Below are 13406 nucleotides of genomic sequence, written 5' to 3'. Positions count from 1 at the left end.
GTTCATCCTTGGGAGCAATTTCCAAATGCCTGAAAGTACCACGTTCATCTGTAGAATCAATAGTATGCAAGTATAAACACCATGGGACCACGCAGCCGTCATACCGCTCAGGAAGGAGACGCGTTCTGTCTCCTAGAGATGAACGTACTTTGGTGCGAAAAGTGCAAATCAATCCCAGAACAACAGCAAAGGACCTTGTAAAGATACTGGAGGAAACAGGTACAAAAGTATCTATATCCACAGTAAAACGAGTCCTATATCGACATAACCTGAAAGGCCGCTCAGCAAGGAAGAAGCCACTGCTCCAAAACCGTCAAAAAAAGCCAGACTACGGTTTGCAACTGCACATGGGGACAAAGATCGTACTTTTTGGAGAAATGTCCTCTGGTCTGATGAAACAAAAATAGAACTGTTTGGCCATAATGACCATCGTTATGTTTGGAGGAAAAAGAGGGAGGCTTGCAAGCCGAAGGACAACATTCCAACCGCGAAGAACGGGGGTGGCAGCATCACTTTATGGGGGTGCTTTGCTGCAGGAGGGACTGGTGCACTTCACAAAATAGATTGCATCATGAGGTAGGAAAATTATGTGGATATATTGAAGCAACATCTCAAGACATCAGTCAGGAAGTTAAAGCTTGGTCGCAAAAGCCTAAAATTGCCTTTTTCATTGAGGGGATTGGCAAAATGTTCCCACTTGTCTTAATGTTCCTTGTTTTACTATCCTTGTGAGGACTTCTGGTAACCACAAGGATAGTAAAACCAAACACATACACACACACACACAGACTCATGTAAACTATTTTGTTTACACTCTCAGATAGTTGGAATCGTTCGTACAGATCTCTCTGACTGAAGCACATCCACAACAGGAAGATTTTGCACAGCGACATGAAAGCACAGGTATTAAACACCTGTCATATTCAGTTAAAAGCCACTGAAATATCAAAGCACAGATACAGCTTATAACGACTTGATCTACACTAATCATTGGTTTGTTTCTGTATTGCTTTCCTCTAGAATATATTCCTTGCCAAGAGTGGGATGAAAGCCAAGCTGGGAGACTTTGGCATCGCAAGAATGTTAAACTAGTGAGTTACTATGATAGTGGCAGAAGACGCACAGCTAGGGAATCCTACTGGTATTTTCCCCATGACTTTTCTCCACGATTGTTGATTACAGAGAGCTGCAACGTGGTTGAGAAATACTATTAACATTTTACTGCCTGTACAACCATACAGTTATATGGTTATAAGGTGTGAGAAGAACATTGGTGTGCAAATAATGAGTCTGGATCACTTTATGACTTTTATATCTTTTTAGATGAAACTGCTGACTAATGAGTCCAGGTTTGTTTTATTGTGATTGGTTAGTACCATAGAGCTAGCCAGGACCTGTGTTGGGAAGCCATATTACCTTTATCCTGAGATCTGTGAGAATAGACCGTACAACAACAAAACATATGTACTGTATCATCCTCCCCTCTTTTTCTCTCTCTGTGTCTAGGCCTACAAAGTGAAAGCCAAAATGTCAGTGTTTTGGTGAAGTGAATTATGGAGGGTCTACATGGCACGCCCACATGTATGCTCTAGTTGGTTGGCCCTCGCTACATATTCGTCGCCAGACCCACTGGCTCCAGGTCATCTCTAAGTCTATGCTAGGTAAAGCTCCACCTTATCTCAGCTCACTGGTCCCGATAACAACACCCACCCGTAGCATGCGCTCCAGCAGGTATATGTCACTGGTCATCCCCAAAGCCAACACATCCTTTGTCCGCCTTTCCTTCCAGTTCTCTGCTGCCAATGACTGGAACGAATTGCAAAAATCACTGAAGCTGGAGACTTTTATTTCCCTCACCAACTTTAAACATCAGCTATCTGAGCAGCTAACTGATCGCTGCAGCTGTACATAGCCCACCTGTAAATAGCCCACCCAATCTACCTACCTCATCCCCATATTGTTGTTATTTACTTTTCTGCTCTTTTGCACACCAGTATTTCTACTTGCACATCATCATCTGCTCATCTATCACTCCAGTGTTAATTTGCTAAATTGTAATTACTCCGCTACTATGGCCTATTTATTGCCTTACCTCCTCACGCCATTTGCACACACTGTATATAGACTTTTTTCTATTGTGTTATTGACTGTATGTTTGTTTATTCCATGTGTAACACTGTGTTCTTGCTTGTGTCGCACTGCTTTGCTTTATCTTGGCCAGGTCGCAGTTGTAAATGAGAACTTGTTCTCTATTAGGCTACCTGGTTAAATAAAGGTGAAATAAAAAGAAAATGTTATTCTGTTATATGTTTAGACGACCTAAAAAGTATACGATCAGTATAAGATCAGTAGGTGGTGATATTTTACCTGATGGTTGTGTGGGCAGGAGGGACTGTAGAGCATTAGCTAGCGGTCTGATCAATCAACTATTTGGCTGTAGCTACATCAAACCTTTGTTCTGCTCTCCAGGACTGGGCTGTTTTGATACTAGCTGGCGTTACAGAGTTTCACTGTCACCAACACCCACAGTGTAATGCTATGTGTTTTTTGCCATTTCCAATAATACTGGTTCTTTCTGTTGCTCAGGGAGCTCTGCACCCTGACATCCAGTAAGCACTGCCACGCACGCACGCACGCACGCACGCACACACACACACGTACACAGTGCCTTCAGAAAGTATTCATACCCCTTGACCTAAGATAAATTAGAGATAGAATAAGCCTACCACTTCGCGGCTGAGCCATTGTTGCTCCTAGACGTTTCCACTTCACAATAAACACTTACAGTTAACCGAGGCAGCTCTAGCAGGGCAGAAATTTGACCAACTGTTGGAAAGGTTGCATCCTATGACGGTGCCACGTTGAAAGTCACTGAGCTCTGCAGTAAGGCCATTCTACTGCTAATGTTTTCTATGGAGATTGCAGGGCTGTGTGCTCAATTTTATACACCTGTCAGCAACGGGTATGGCTGAAATAGCCGAATCCACTAATTTGAAGGGGTGTCCACATCCTTTTTGTATATACAGTGTACTTCTTTAACCCGTCTCCTCCCATTCATCTACACTAATTGAAGTAGATTTAACAAGTGACATCAATAGGGGATCATAGCTTTCACTTGAATTCACCTGGTCAGTCTAAGTCATGGAAAGAGCAGGTGTTCCTAATGTTTTCTACACTCTGTGTAGTGTACATTCCATCAATCATTGATTCAGCCATGTCGTCAAGGTATGTATTGATATTTATGGTGTCTAACATTTTATTGCAATACAATTGTCTCTCATTAACCATGTAATAATAACTGAACACACAATATATTTGTATGACTAATTTTAGGCTCTTTGAGTTTGACACCAATCGTTTGGATGGGCTCCTGTTACTTCATCTATCTCAGAAATGAACTGTGCTTTCATTTGGTAATTTTGCACAAATGCTAAACATTTGATTCAACATGGCCAGAATATTCCATTGAAAGAAGTGTAACATTGCCATAAAATCTAAATAACCCTCAAATAATTGCGGGCCGTTGAAATATGACACTCGTGGTATTTGGCTCCAGGTAGACAATTGTATGAAAGACTGTACAAGTCGCAGAGTACCTTGTATTTGTGTGCATCCTGTGCAGGTATTGACAAGACCAGTCAACATAATTATATCTGATCTCTGGGCTGTCCTATATGAGCTCTGTACCCTCAGACATCCAGTAAGCACTGCCACACACACACAGTGCCTTCAGAAAGTATTCATACCCCTTTACTTATTCCACATTTTGTTGTTACAGCCTGAATTCAAAATTGATTAAATATAAATGTTTTCACCCATCTACACACAACCACCACATAATGACAAAGTTACAACATGTTTTTTTTTTCAATTGTAGCAAATTTAATGAAAATGAAATACAGAGATGTCTAATCTACATACTATACGTATTCACACCCCTGAGTCAATACACGTTAGTATTGGCTTCAGCAGCATTTACAGCTGTGAGTCTTTCTGGGTAAGTCTAAGAGATTTGCACACCTGGATTGTACAATATTTGCACATTATTCTTTTTGAAATTATTCAATCTCTGTCAAGTTGGTTGTTGATCATTTCTTGACAGCCATTTTCAAGTCTTGCCATACATCTTTAAGGTGGTTTAAGTCAAAACTGTAACCAGTCCACTCAGGAACATTCAATGTCATCTTGAAAAGCATCTCCAGTGTATATTTGGCCTTGTGTTTTAGGTTATTTTCCTGCTGAAAGGTGAATTTGTCTCCCAGTGTCTGTTAGAAAGCAGACTGAACAAGGTTTTCCTCAAGGATGTTGACTGTGCTTAGCTCTATTCCGTTTATTTTTATCTTTAAAAAAAACTCTGTAGTCCTTGCTGATGACAAGTATACGAAAAGTGGTACTCAGTGATGTTGTGTTTTCCCCAAACATAATGCTTTGTATTCAGGACATGAAGTTAATTTCTTTGCCACATTTTTTGCAGTTTTACTTTAGTGCCTTATTGCAAACAGGATGCATGTTTTGGAATATTTTTATTCTTTACAGGCTTCCTTCTTTTCACTCTGTAATTTACAGTAGTTATTATTGTGGAGTAACTACAATGTTGTTGATCTGTCCTCAGTTTTCTCCTATCAAGGCCATTAAACTCTGTTTTAAAGTCACCATTGGCCTCAGTGAAATCCCTGAGCAGTTTCCTTCCTTCCTGTATCTTTGTGGCGACTGGGTGTATTGACACACCATCTAAAGTGTAATTATTAACTTTACCATGCTCAAATGGATATTCAATGTCTACTTTTCAAATGTGTTACCCATCCACCAATAGTTGCCTTTCTTTGCGAGGCATTTTGAAAAACATATTTTCACTGACATTATGGGGTATTGTATGTAGGCAAGTAACACAATCTCAATTTAATCTATTTTTTAATTCAGGCTGTAACAACAAAATGTGGAAAAAGTTAATACTTTCTGAATGCACTGTATCTCTGGTATTTCTCTGTTTCCTCCTCCGACAGGTAGACTCAGCGATATGAGATCATCATAAACAGTGAGGTGACTTTCTCCTTACAGAAATTAACATTCAAATATTTTCTGGTTGAAACAGTTAAACAAAACTTGCACAAGCGAAATGTGCTAACTCCTCACACTTTGCAGAAGTCTTGTGACTTCTTGTTAATAACAGATATAATTAGCTTGCGTGCGGGGGTGTGTGTGTGTTCACTTCAGGGTATTGTGCTGTTTCCTCACTCTGTTCTGGATGTTTCTAGGTGATTGAGGAGTTCAGCCACATGATGTTGCACAGAAAGAGAGCTGCTGTAGGCCCACAGGCTAGAGTATGGGCCGCTCCAGGACAGACCCCAGATACACACACATTAGGGACATAACGCTAAAAGATCTGTGTTCCAACCTCCCCTTATCAGAATCATTAGCTTGTCTCTGCTTAGTTTCAGCCACACATTACCCAAAATCTATAGTTTCCTTCTTGCATTCAGTAGGCTTGGCTTCACAGTAGCTGTGGGGAAATGTTGACAGTAGCACCACCTGGTGGTCAGTATCATAGCTTGCTCTCCATTATCTGAAGATCCTCATCATATTCCATTCGCTCTAGCTTTTTGGCATCAAAACCAGTTACACCGAACTGAAATGTGAGCCCATTTCAAAGATTCCTGGGCATGAAATGTAAATTACGTCAGCCATATCTCTAAATCTCAGAGTACAATCATCAGGTGAATATCATTAGACTGTTGTCATTCTCTATGGAAGCATGCCAGTGCTGACATCTCCTTTCTGGCACCTGTAATGTTATGCTAACATCATAGCAACATTCCGAGAGTGTTGAGTAGACTGGGAGTGTCAAAGTGTCATCACAATTATGTAACTATCTAAATGTTCTTCTTTATTTGTAACTTTTTAATTTTTCATCCCATGTTGGGTCCAGAAATAGTCCCCAAAGCCAGGGAGGCCTCCACCCCGGCCAAAGCTTGGGCTCTCGGTAAAGGAACTGGTTCTCAAATCAGACTGGAAACCCCCTTACAGAGTCATGCCACGGCATAAAGTAGCTTACCTGTCTGAACTACCACTATATCAGTTACTGCACTCCTGCAGTAATCTAGTCTGTATCATGATAATAGGTCAAATCTACCACACCCAAAACTGATTTGTGAAGGTACTGGAGGCTAAATGGAAACTGGAGAAACAGGAAAATGATCATCTGATGAAGGTTGACTGACCGAAAGCTTAGTTAATGTAAAAATAAATGTGCATTTCACTGGAAGTGTGCAGAGACGTTTTTCCTGTTTCTCCATAGCTACTACATGGAAGCATGTTCCTAATCCAATTTGATCTTATTCCATCTAATCTTTTTGTTGTTTTTTTGTTCCTCAGCCATTTCCTCCAAGAGTTGCACAGGTGTGCACGTGCTCGTGGATCCATCGGCCAGACAATACAGTCAACAGGACCGCAGATGGAATGGTCAGGCTGAAGTCAACTCCTATGACCACTACCATGCCCAGCTGGAAGCCATCCAGAGGAGATGCCCCCTCTTCCTACTCATCCTCCTCTTTCTTCTCATCATCCTCCAGTGGTTCAGGAGAGACCTGTGGAGCACTCTGATGACAGAGAGAACCGCAAAGAACCTTATCAATTGTGAGTGTTCAATCAAGCATAACCATAGAACAATGAAGTGTTCTTCAAGCCTTCACATTTGTTAGTGTGTGTATGTTTGGCCTTCAGGGTGGCTGCTGCTCGTAATGAATCCCTCCAGAGGAGACAGGAGGCCAACCAGTACAAGCTAATGGCAGAGAAACAGCTAGAGGGTTTCAGGCTGTATTACACTGAAACAGCGGTTTGCTGGCTTCTGTTAAATACTAGAAAAACTGGATATGCTGCAGATGTATGGTAACTAAAAATCTGTGAATCTGAACCTCCCTGTTTTGACCCACAGGGCCTGCGGCCCTCCACAGCAGACGCTGAGCGGTACCGACAGCCTGAGCAGGACCAAGGGGCAAGGCGTTCTGCACACCCACACATACCCCACGTTAGGAGGCAGGATGGGCAGCAGGTAAAACTGAGCGGAAGGAGAAGGTGTACAAAAGTGACTTATGTGATTTATTGTTTATTTGTGAAGCATTCAGGTTCATATATGTGTAGTATCTGCGGCAGTTGCAGCACATCAGACAGCAATATTATAATGAGATGACAGAGAGCTGACGCTGAGGTAAAGACGAAAACATATTGACATGAATGTTTCTCTGTCATTCCCTATGCCCTACCATTCTTTATCACAACTACATGATATCTGCATCAGTGGTGTAAAGTATTTATGTAAAAATACTTTAAAGTACTACTTAAGTTGTTTTTTGAGGTATCTGTACTTTACTATTTATATTTTTGACAACATTTACTTCACTACATTCCTAAAGAAAATGATGTGCTTTTTACTCCATACATTTTGAATGCCTAGCAGGACAGAAAATGGTCCAATTCATACACTTATCAAGATAACATCCGGTCATCCCGACCACCTCTGGCCTGGCGGACTCACTAAAACACAAATGCTTTGTTTGTAAACGATGTCTAAATATTGTAGTGTGACCCTGGCTATCCGTAAAAAATGTAAAAATTGTGCCGTCTGGTTGGCTTCATAGAAGGAATTTTTAAATGATTCATACTTTTACTTTTAATACTTAAGCATATTTAAAACCAAATACTTTTAGACTTTTACTCAAGTAGTATTTTACTGGGTGACTTTCACTTTTACTTGAGTAATTTTCTATTATTAAGGTATCTTTACTTTAACTCAAGTATGAGAATGTAGTACTTTTTCCACCACTGATTTGCATAACACCACTACACATTTCTAATACCATTTGTGTTCTCACTGTTGTTAACATAACACAGTCTATACAGTGAGTATACCAAACTAGGAACACCTTCCTAATATTGAGTTGCATATCTGTTCTCACTCCCCCTCTGGGGCATGGACTCTACAAGGTGTCAAAAGCGTTCCACATGGAGGCTGGCCCATGTTGACGCCAATGCTTCCTACAGTTCAAATCAAATCAAATCAAATGTTATTTGTCACATACACATGGTTAGCAGATGTTAATAAGAGTGTAGCGAAATGCTTGTGCTTCTAGTTCCGTTGTGTCAAGTTGGCTAGATGTCTTTTGGGTGGTGGACCATTCTTGATCCACACAGGAAACTGTTAAGCGTGAAAAACCCACAGATTAGCAGTTCTTGACACAAACTGGTGCGCCATACCCCATTGAAAGGTCCTCAAATATTTTGTCTTACCCATTCACCCTCTGAATGACACATATACTCATATACTCAATTGTCTCAAGGCTTAAAAAACGTCCTTATTTATCCTGTATCCTCCCCTTCATCTACACGAATTAAAAAGTGGATTTAACAAGTGACATCAATAAGGGATCATAGCTTTCACCTGGTCAAGTCTGTCATGGAAAGCGCAGGTTTCCTTAATGCTTTGTACACTCAGTTTATATTGACTATAGCTAGGTTTCCATCCAATTGGCGACCAATTTTCATGCGAATATTCTAAAATCCATAATGAAAATCCACCAGTGATGTTTCCACCAAACTGACTTGTTTCAGATAAAAATCAGTGCGTGATGGCATAGTGCACAAAAACTGTATCTTTTTGCTTCAGTTTTCATGTACCGAATAAAAATCTAAATGTCATCGTGGTTCCACAGCATGTTTTACTATACGGATAGTTTTGTCACAGAAACTGCTGCGTTAAATAGCAAATGTGTCGACTCTGGTTTTAGCACTTGCGCTCTAGCCAACAGCTCACAGATATAGTGCGTGTAGGCTAGTCTACACATTATTATGGATAAGAGCGAGAATATTTGTACTTGTCATGCCACTAGAATCAGACCCTGGATATTTATTGCAAAGGAGCATCAAGATCACCGTGTACTTTCACCACCCAGTGAAGTTCCTAAGTTATTTCATCTGTAGCAGGGGCGTAGACAGAATTTATTTTTTTGTATAGGCCTAGAAAAATTTGGAGTCATTTTTTCTACTTGTTTATTACATTTATTTTGCGATGTGCACCGTATATTATTTTGTAATGCAATAGTGTTATACTAGTGCATAGTACTTGGAGCACCCTCGTTACATATACAAATAATTACATATCCCAGCATATTAAAATAAGACAGTAACTTTAGACCAGTTGCCAACAACATAAAACTCATCTTCAGGCACACTTTAATCTCGATGGGCAAACAAGCCTATATTTGATGTTACCATTTATACCACTTCGGGCAGTAGTACTATACAAAGGTACCTTACCTTTAGTAGACGTATCATAAGGCGTGACCTACATCACAAGGCGCAGACCGCGAAGCTTTGAGTTGAATATGGTGATGATTTCATCATAATCCAATGTATCTGTCAATTCACGCTCAAAAGACAGCAAACTGAAGTGGTTCAGCCGGGCGCTTGTCATTGATGTGCGAAGATGATTTTTTAAATCCTAGTTGTTGTTGAGAAAAGTCTCTCCACACTGCATGATGTCATTGGAAGTGTGGCAATGATCCTTCACAGAGAGTTTATATTAGGGAAAATATCATCAGGGCAGCTCTGGCACTCTTGATGCTGGATGTTTTCCCTAATGAAATTGTGACTACACTGTCTGACAATTTTACAAGCAGTTTTCGCTGCCGTGATGCGCTCACATCCCAATTACTAATATCATGCTTAATCATCATCTCTTGAGTTAGCTTGAGCTCTCTATCAGTCTCCCCCTGAGTTATATCTGAACGTAGAAAAGCAGCTTTTGAGGATTTCAATTAAACCAATACAGTCCATCACAGATAATGTAGAGCTTTGTAATCCCTTTGTAGCAAAATCACTAGTGTCAAACAATTTACTAAACGTGACTAACAGGAATAAAAACGTCTTGTTCTAGATTTGTTGTAAGAGGGCATTGGCTTCTAATTTGGCTTTTCCACAAGCCTCTGAAAAATCTGCAAGAACCTCTAAAATGACATCTAGCAGTAACAGCACTTTACTCACTGACCCTGATTTTGAACTCCAACGTACATCTGTGGATCTTTCTAGCTCGATACGTGGTCTATCGGGATGTAACTCTTTCTGTACTTCTATGAATCAAGCATGTCTGTGGGATCCACTCATAAGTGTGTAGCTGGTTTACTGTGTCAAAAAAAAGTACTGACATGTCCCGACACTTTTGCCGTGGTACACAGAACCAAATTCAAACGGTGGGAGTTGCAATGCACATATACCGCTTGCTTAAATGTTTGCTTTAGTAGGACATGTACCCCTCTGTTCCCTGACATGACTGAAGCGCCGTCGAAACAAAAACCCACACACAGAGTGGGATCCAACTCCAGGGGTTGCAGCACTTCAAGTATTTTCAGAGAAATTCCTTATGCAGACAAATCAGCGGTTTCCATAAACCCAACAGCTCTTTCTTTAATCAGTCCAGCATGAATGTATCGGATGCACACAGCAATAAATTCTCGTTTAGATTATTCTTTATATTCATCTGCTAGTATGGCCAAATACGTGGAAGGCGCAAAATGAACTTCATATTTTATCCTGCACAGTAACAATGACGCTGAGTCATACTTTGAGATGAAATTGGAGATTTCTAAAAAGTTACCTTTGTATTTTGCCTCTTCGGTTGCTCTATGTCCTCTGAGTGGAATATCCTGCTTTGCACACATTAGAAATATATCTATGACCACTAACATGTACACGGTTTCTTTCTATAAAATCCATGTATGCATCATCATGTATTTGGTTCAACATAATCCCTCGACTTCTAGGCCCATGGTTCGCCTTGTAGGATTCACATTTTGTAAGGGCACTAGCATGTCATTTGCTATTCTCGTGTTTGCAGCAAGCAATTCTTGTGAGTATCAAGTTTTTAAATCCATCTCGTACAAATCTGAATTAGACATTTGCCCCAGGAAAGTACTTACAATAAATTGCATATTTTGCTTTACTATACTCAATCCACAAGAACTGGTCATACCACCTTGAAGAGAAGCAGCGTGATTTGCCATTTATCATACTTGAAGGGAACTTTACTAGCTTTGGTTGACAGGCTGGTTCATCAACCGCAGACAAATCTATCCGTAGACCTACTGCAGGTTCACCCCCGCCCGCAGCATCAAGAACGAGAGGAGACGGTGGGGTAGGCAAGCATGCCTGACTCAACGTGGCATTGGCGGTTGGTCTCATTCTGGCAGCTATCGGTAGATTGATCCTAATTATTTTCTGGCACACACAATTTTTCCTACAGACGTCTTTCTTTGAAAAACCTAGCGATCGACATTTGGTTTGCCATTGCTAGAACTACTAAATGACCTTAGCTGGGCTGGTCAGTCAATTCCAGTAAACTAGCGCGGTAGAGCTTGCTATCTTATGCGCTACAAAGTTTAAAACCACTTGACGTTGTTCAGGTAAACCACCGTATGATTTTTCTTTTTAATGTAACCAATAGTCGGAAGACAACTTGATTGTCGCGGACAATTTATTTGATACATTATATTAAAATGACCCATAGAAAATGAATATCACGTGCATTTCTTTTTAAAAAATTAATAAAATAAATACAAATAAGATTGTATATTGAAAAATAATAACTTGTTTGGGGTAGGCCTGAGATCAAACTGGGTAGGCTACGACCACGACCCAGGCTCCCCGTGGCTACGCCGCTGGTCTGTAGCCTAATAAACTGCATGGTTTTCCGAGTCGTAGTGGGAGGACAACACACATCATATTGTGATTCCAAGTTACCTTCGATATGGTTTTAATATCAATATTTGCGCATGCAGGCTTTTCCACCACCATTTCTCGCAAAATTAATTTGAAGAGATAAAAAGATCCCACAATGCCAAACGAACGAATTATCTGTCATTATTTATACAATTCTACCCGAAACTGTTTCCATCACAGCTGTAGTGATTTGTTTTATACAGTATGACTTTGCACGCATGGAAACGTGGTTATTGATATTAACAGAACAGGCATATATTTTTAGCCCTAGCCACAAGTGAGCCCAGACACATAGAGCCACCAGAGACACCCCAACCTGCCCAGGTAAGACCAGGGGCTTAATGCCTTACTTTCAAATAGAAATGTATTGTGTAGAAAAGAGATGTCATGCACAAGAAATAACCATTTCAGCCCTATATATTACATTTCTATCTGCAACATTTAGGATATTGAAGGAACCTTGAGACAGATCATTCAGATGAACAGTCGGGAGAGGAAAGAACTACAGAGCACAAAGACAAGAAAGGAAAGGGGAGATACGTAGTCAGTTGTACAACTGAATGCATTCAACTGAAATGTGTCTTCCGCATTTAACCCAACCCCTCTGAATCAGAGAGGTTGGGGGGGGCTACCTACATCCACGTCATCGGCGCCCGGGGAACAGTGGGTTAACTGCCTTGCTCGGGGGCAGAACGACAGGTCAAGTTAAATGATTTAGTTATTCAATAGGATGAAGAGAAATAAGAGAAAATGGACAATAAAATAATAGTTTGTGATTTACAAAAAAAGCTGATTAAGAGGTAAAAGATTCCATGTCACCATGTGGCCTGAGTAAGTTAATTTCAACATGGTGCCTTACTTTGAATAATGATAGGGCTCTCAAGCATCTCACACTTAACCGTGTGCATGCATGGGTCTCTAGGAGCTTGACCCACTGAACAAGACTATGCGCTTCCAGGCAGGGGAGGAGCTGAGGCACAGGGATTGGTCCGGGCATGATTGGCGCAGGTTGAAGGCACGCCCAGGTCAGAAGTGAGGAAGCGGTAGGGCCAGGCAGCACCACAGACCCTACTGGACGCCCTGGCTGAGATGGACGTGTCATCAGTGTGTACCACCATGGCTGTGCCTGAACTGGGTGAGTGAGGGTACACCTGCACACACATTGTTGCAGTTCCAGTTTTGGCTGTAATTTAGTGTAAGTGTTTTAAAGGGTCAGTGCAGTACTCTCCTCTTACCCCTAGGCACTGCAGAGGGAGAAGGGGAGGCTATAGGGGTGAGGAGACAGCCTGCTCCATGCCCTCTGCCAGGCTGCACCAACTACCACCATGGACTCTCTACCCCACTACAGGGACAGATTCACAAAGACATCATTCTGTGCAGTCTTTATTACATATGAAAGACCTTCAACTATGAGCCATGAAAGGTTAGGACAGTGAATCAATTCTCTTGCTTCCCTTTCTCCCTCTTAGAACCCTTGACTGAGAATGGGGGAGCAGAAGAGAGGGAGGAGGATGGTAAATCAGATGTGGAAGTGGACAAGGAACGCCTGGAGCCCAGGTCGGATGACGAAGACACGCGAGTGTGACGCTCGGCTGATACCCACACTGATACAAGGTTCTTGTTTCACAAAGGTCTGCCTG

The 13406-nt window shown here is 41.2% G+C and overlaps 1 long non-coding RNA gene and 1 pseudogene across 1 annotated transcript; both read left to right on the top strand.

Moving 5' to 3' along the window:
• Window positions 1-55: 55 nt before the first annotated feature.
• LOC129820909 (uncharacterized) lies at window positions 56-1698 on the top strand. Its single transcript, XR_008754253.1, has 3 exons — window positions 56-903; window positions 1021-1091; window positions 1507-1698. It is a non-coding gene; the product is annotated as an uncharacterized LOC129820909 (long non-coding RNA).
• A 1516-nt stretch (window positions 1699-3214) lies between these two features.
• Window positions 3215-7720, top strand: LOC129821579 (serine/threonine-protein kinase Nek5-like; annotated as a pseudogene).
• Window positions 7721-13406: the final 5686 nt, after the last annotated feature.

Source organism: Salvelinus fontinalis, chromosome 23 (genome assembly GCF_029448725.1).
Source record: "Salvelinus fontinalis isolate EN_2023a chromosome 23, ASM2944872v1, whole genome shotgun sequence".
Lineage (NCBI taxonomy): Eukaryota > Metazoa > Chordata > Actinopteri > Salmoniformes > Salmonidae > Salvelinus > Salvelinus fontinalis.
Note: the sequence above shows the minus strand (reverse complement) of the source record. Positions and strands in the feature narration are given on the sequence as shown.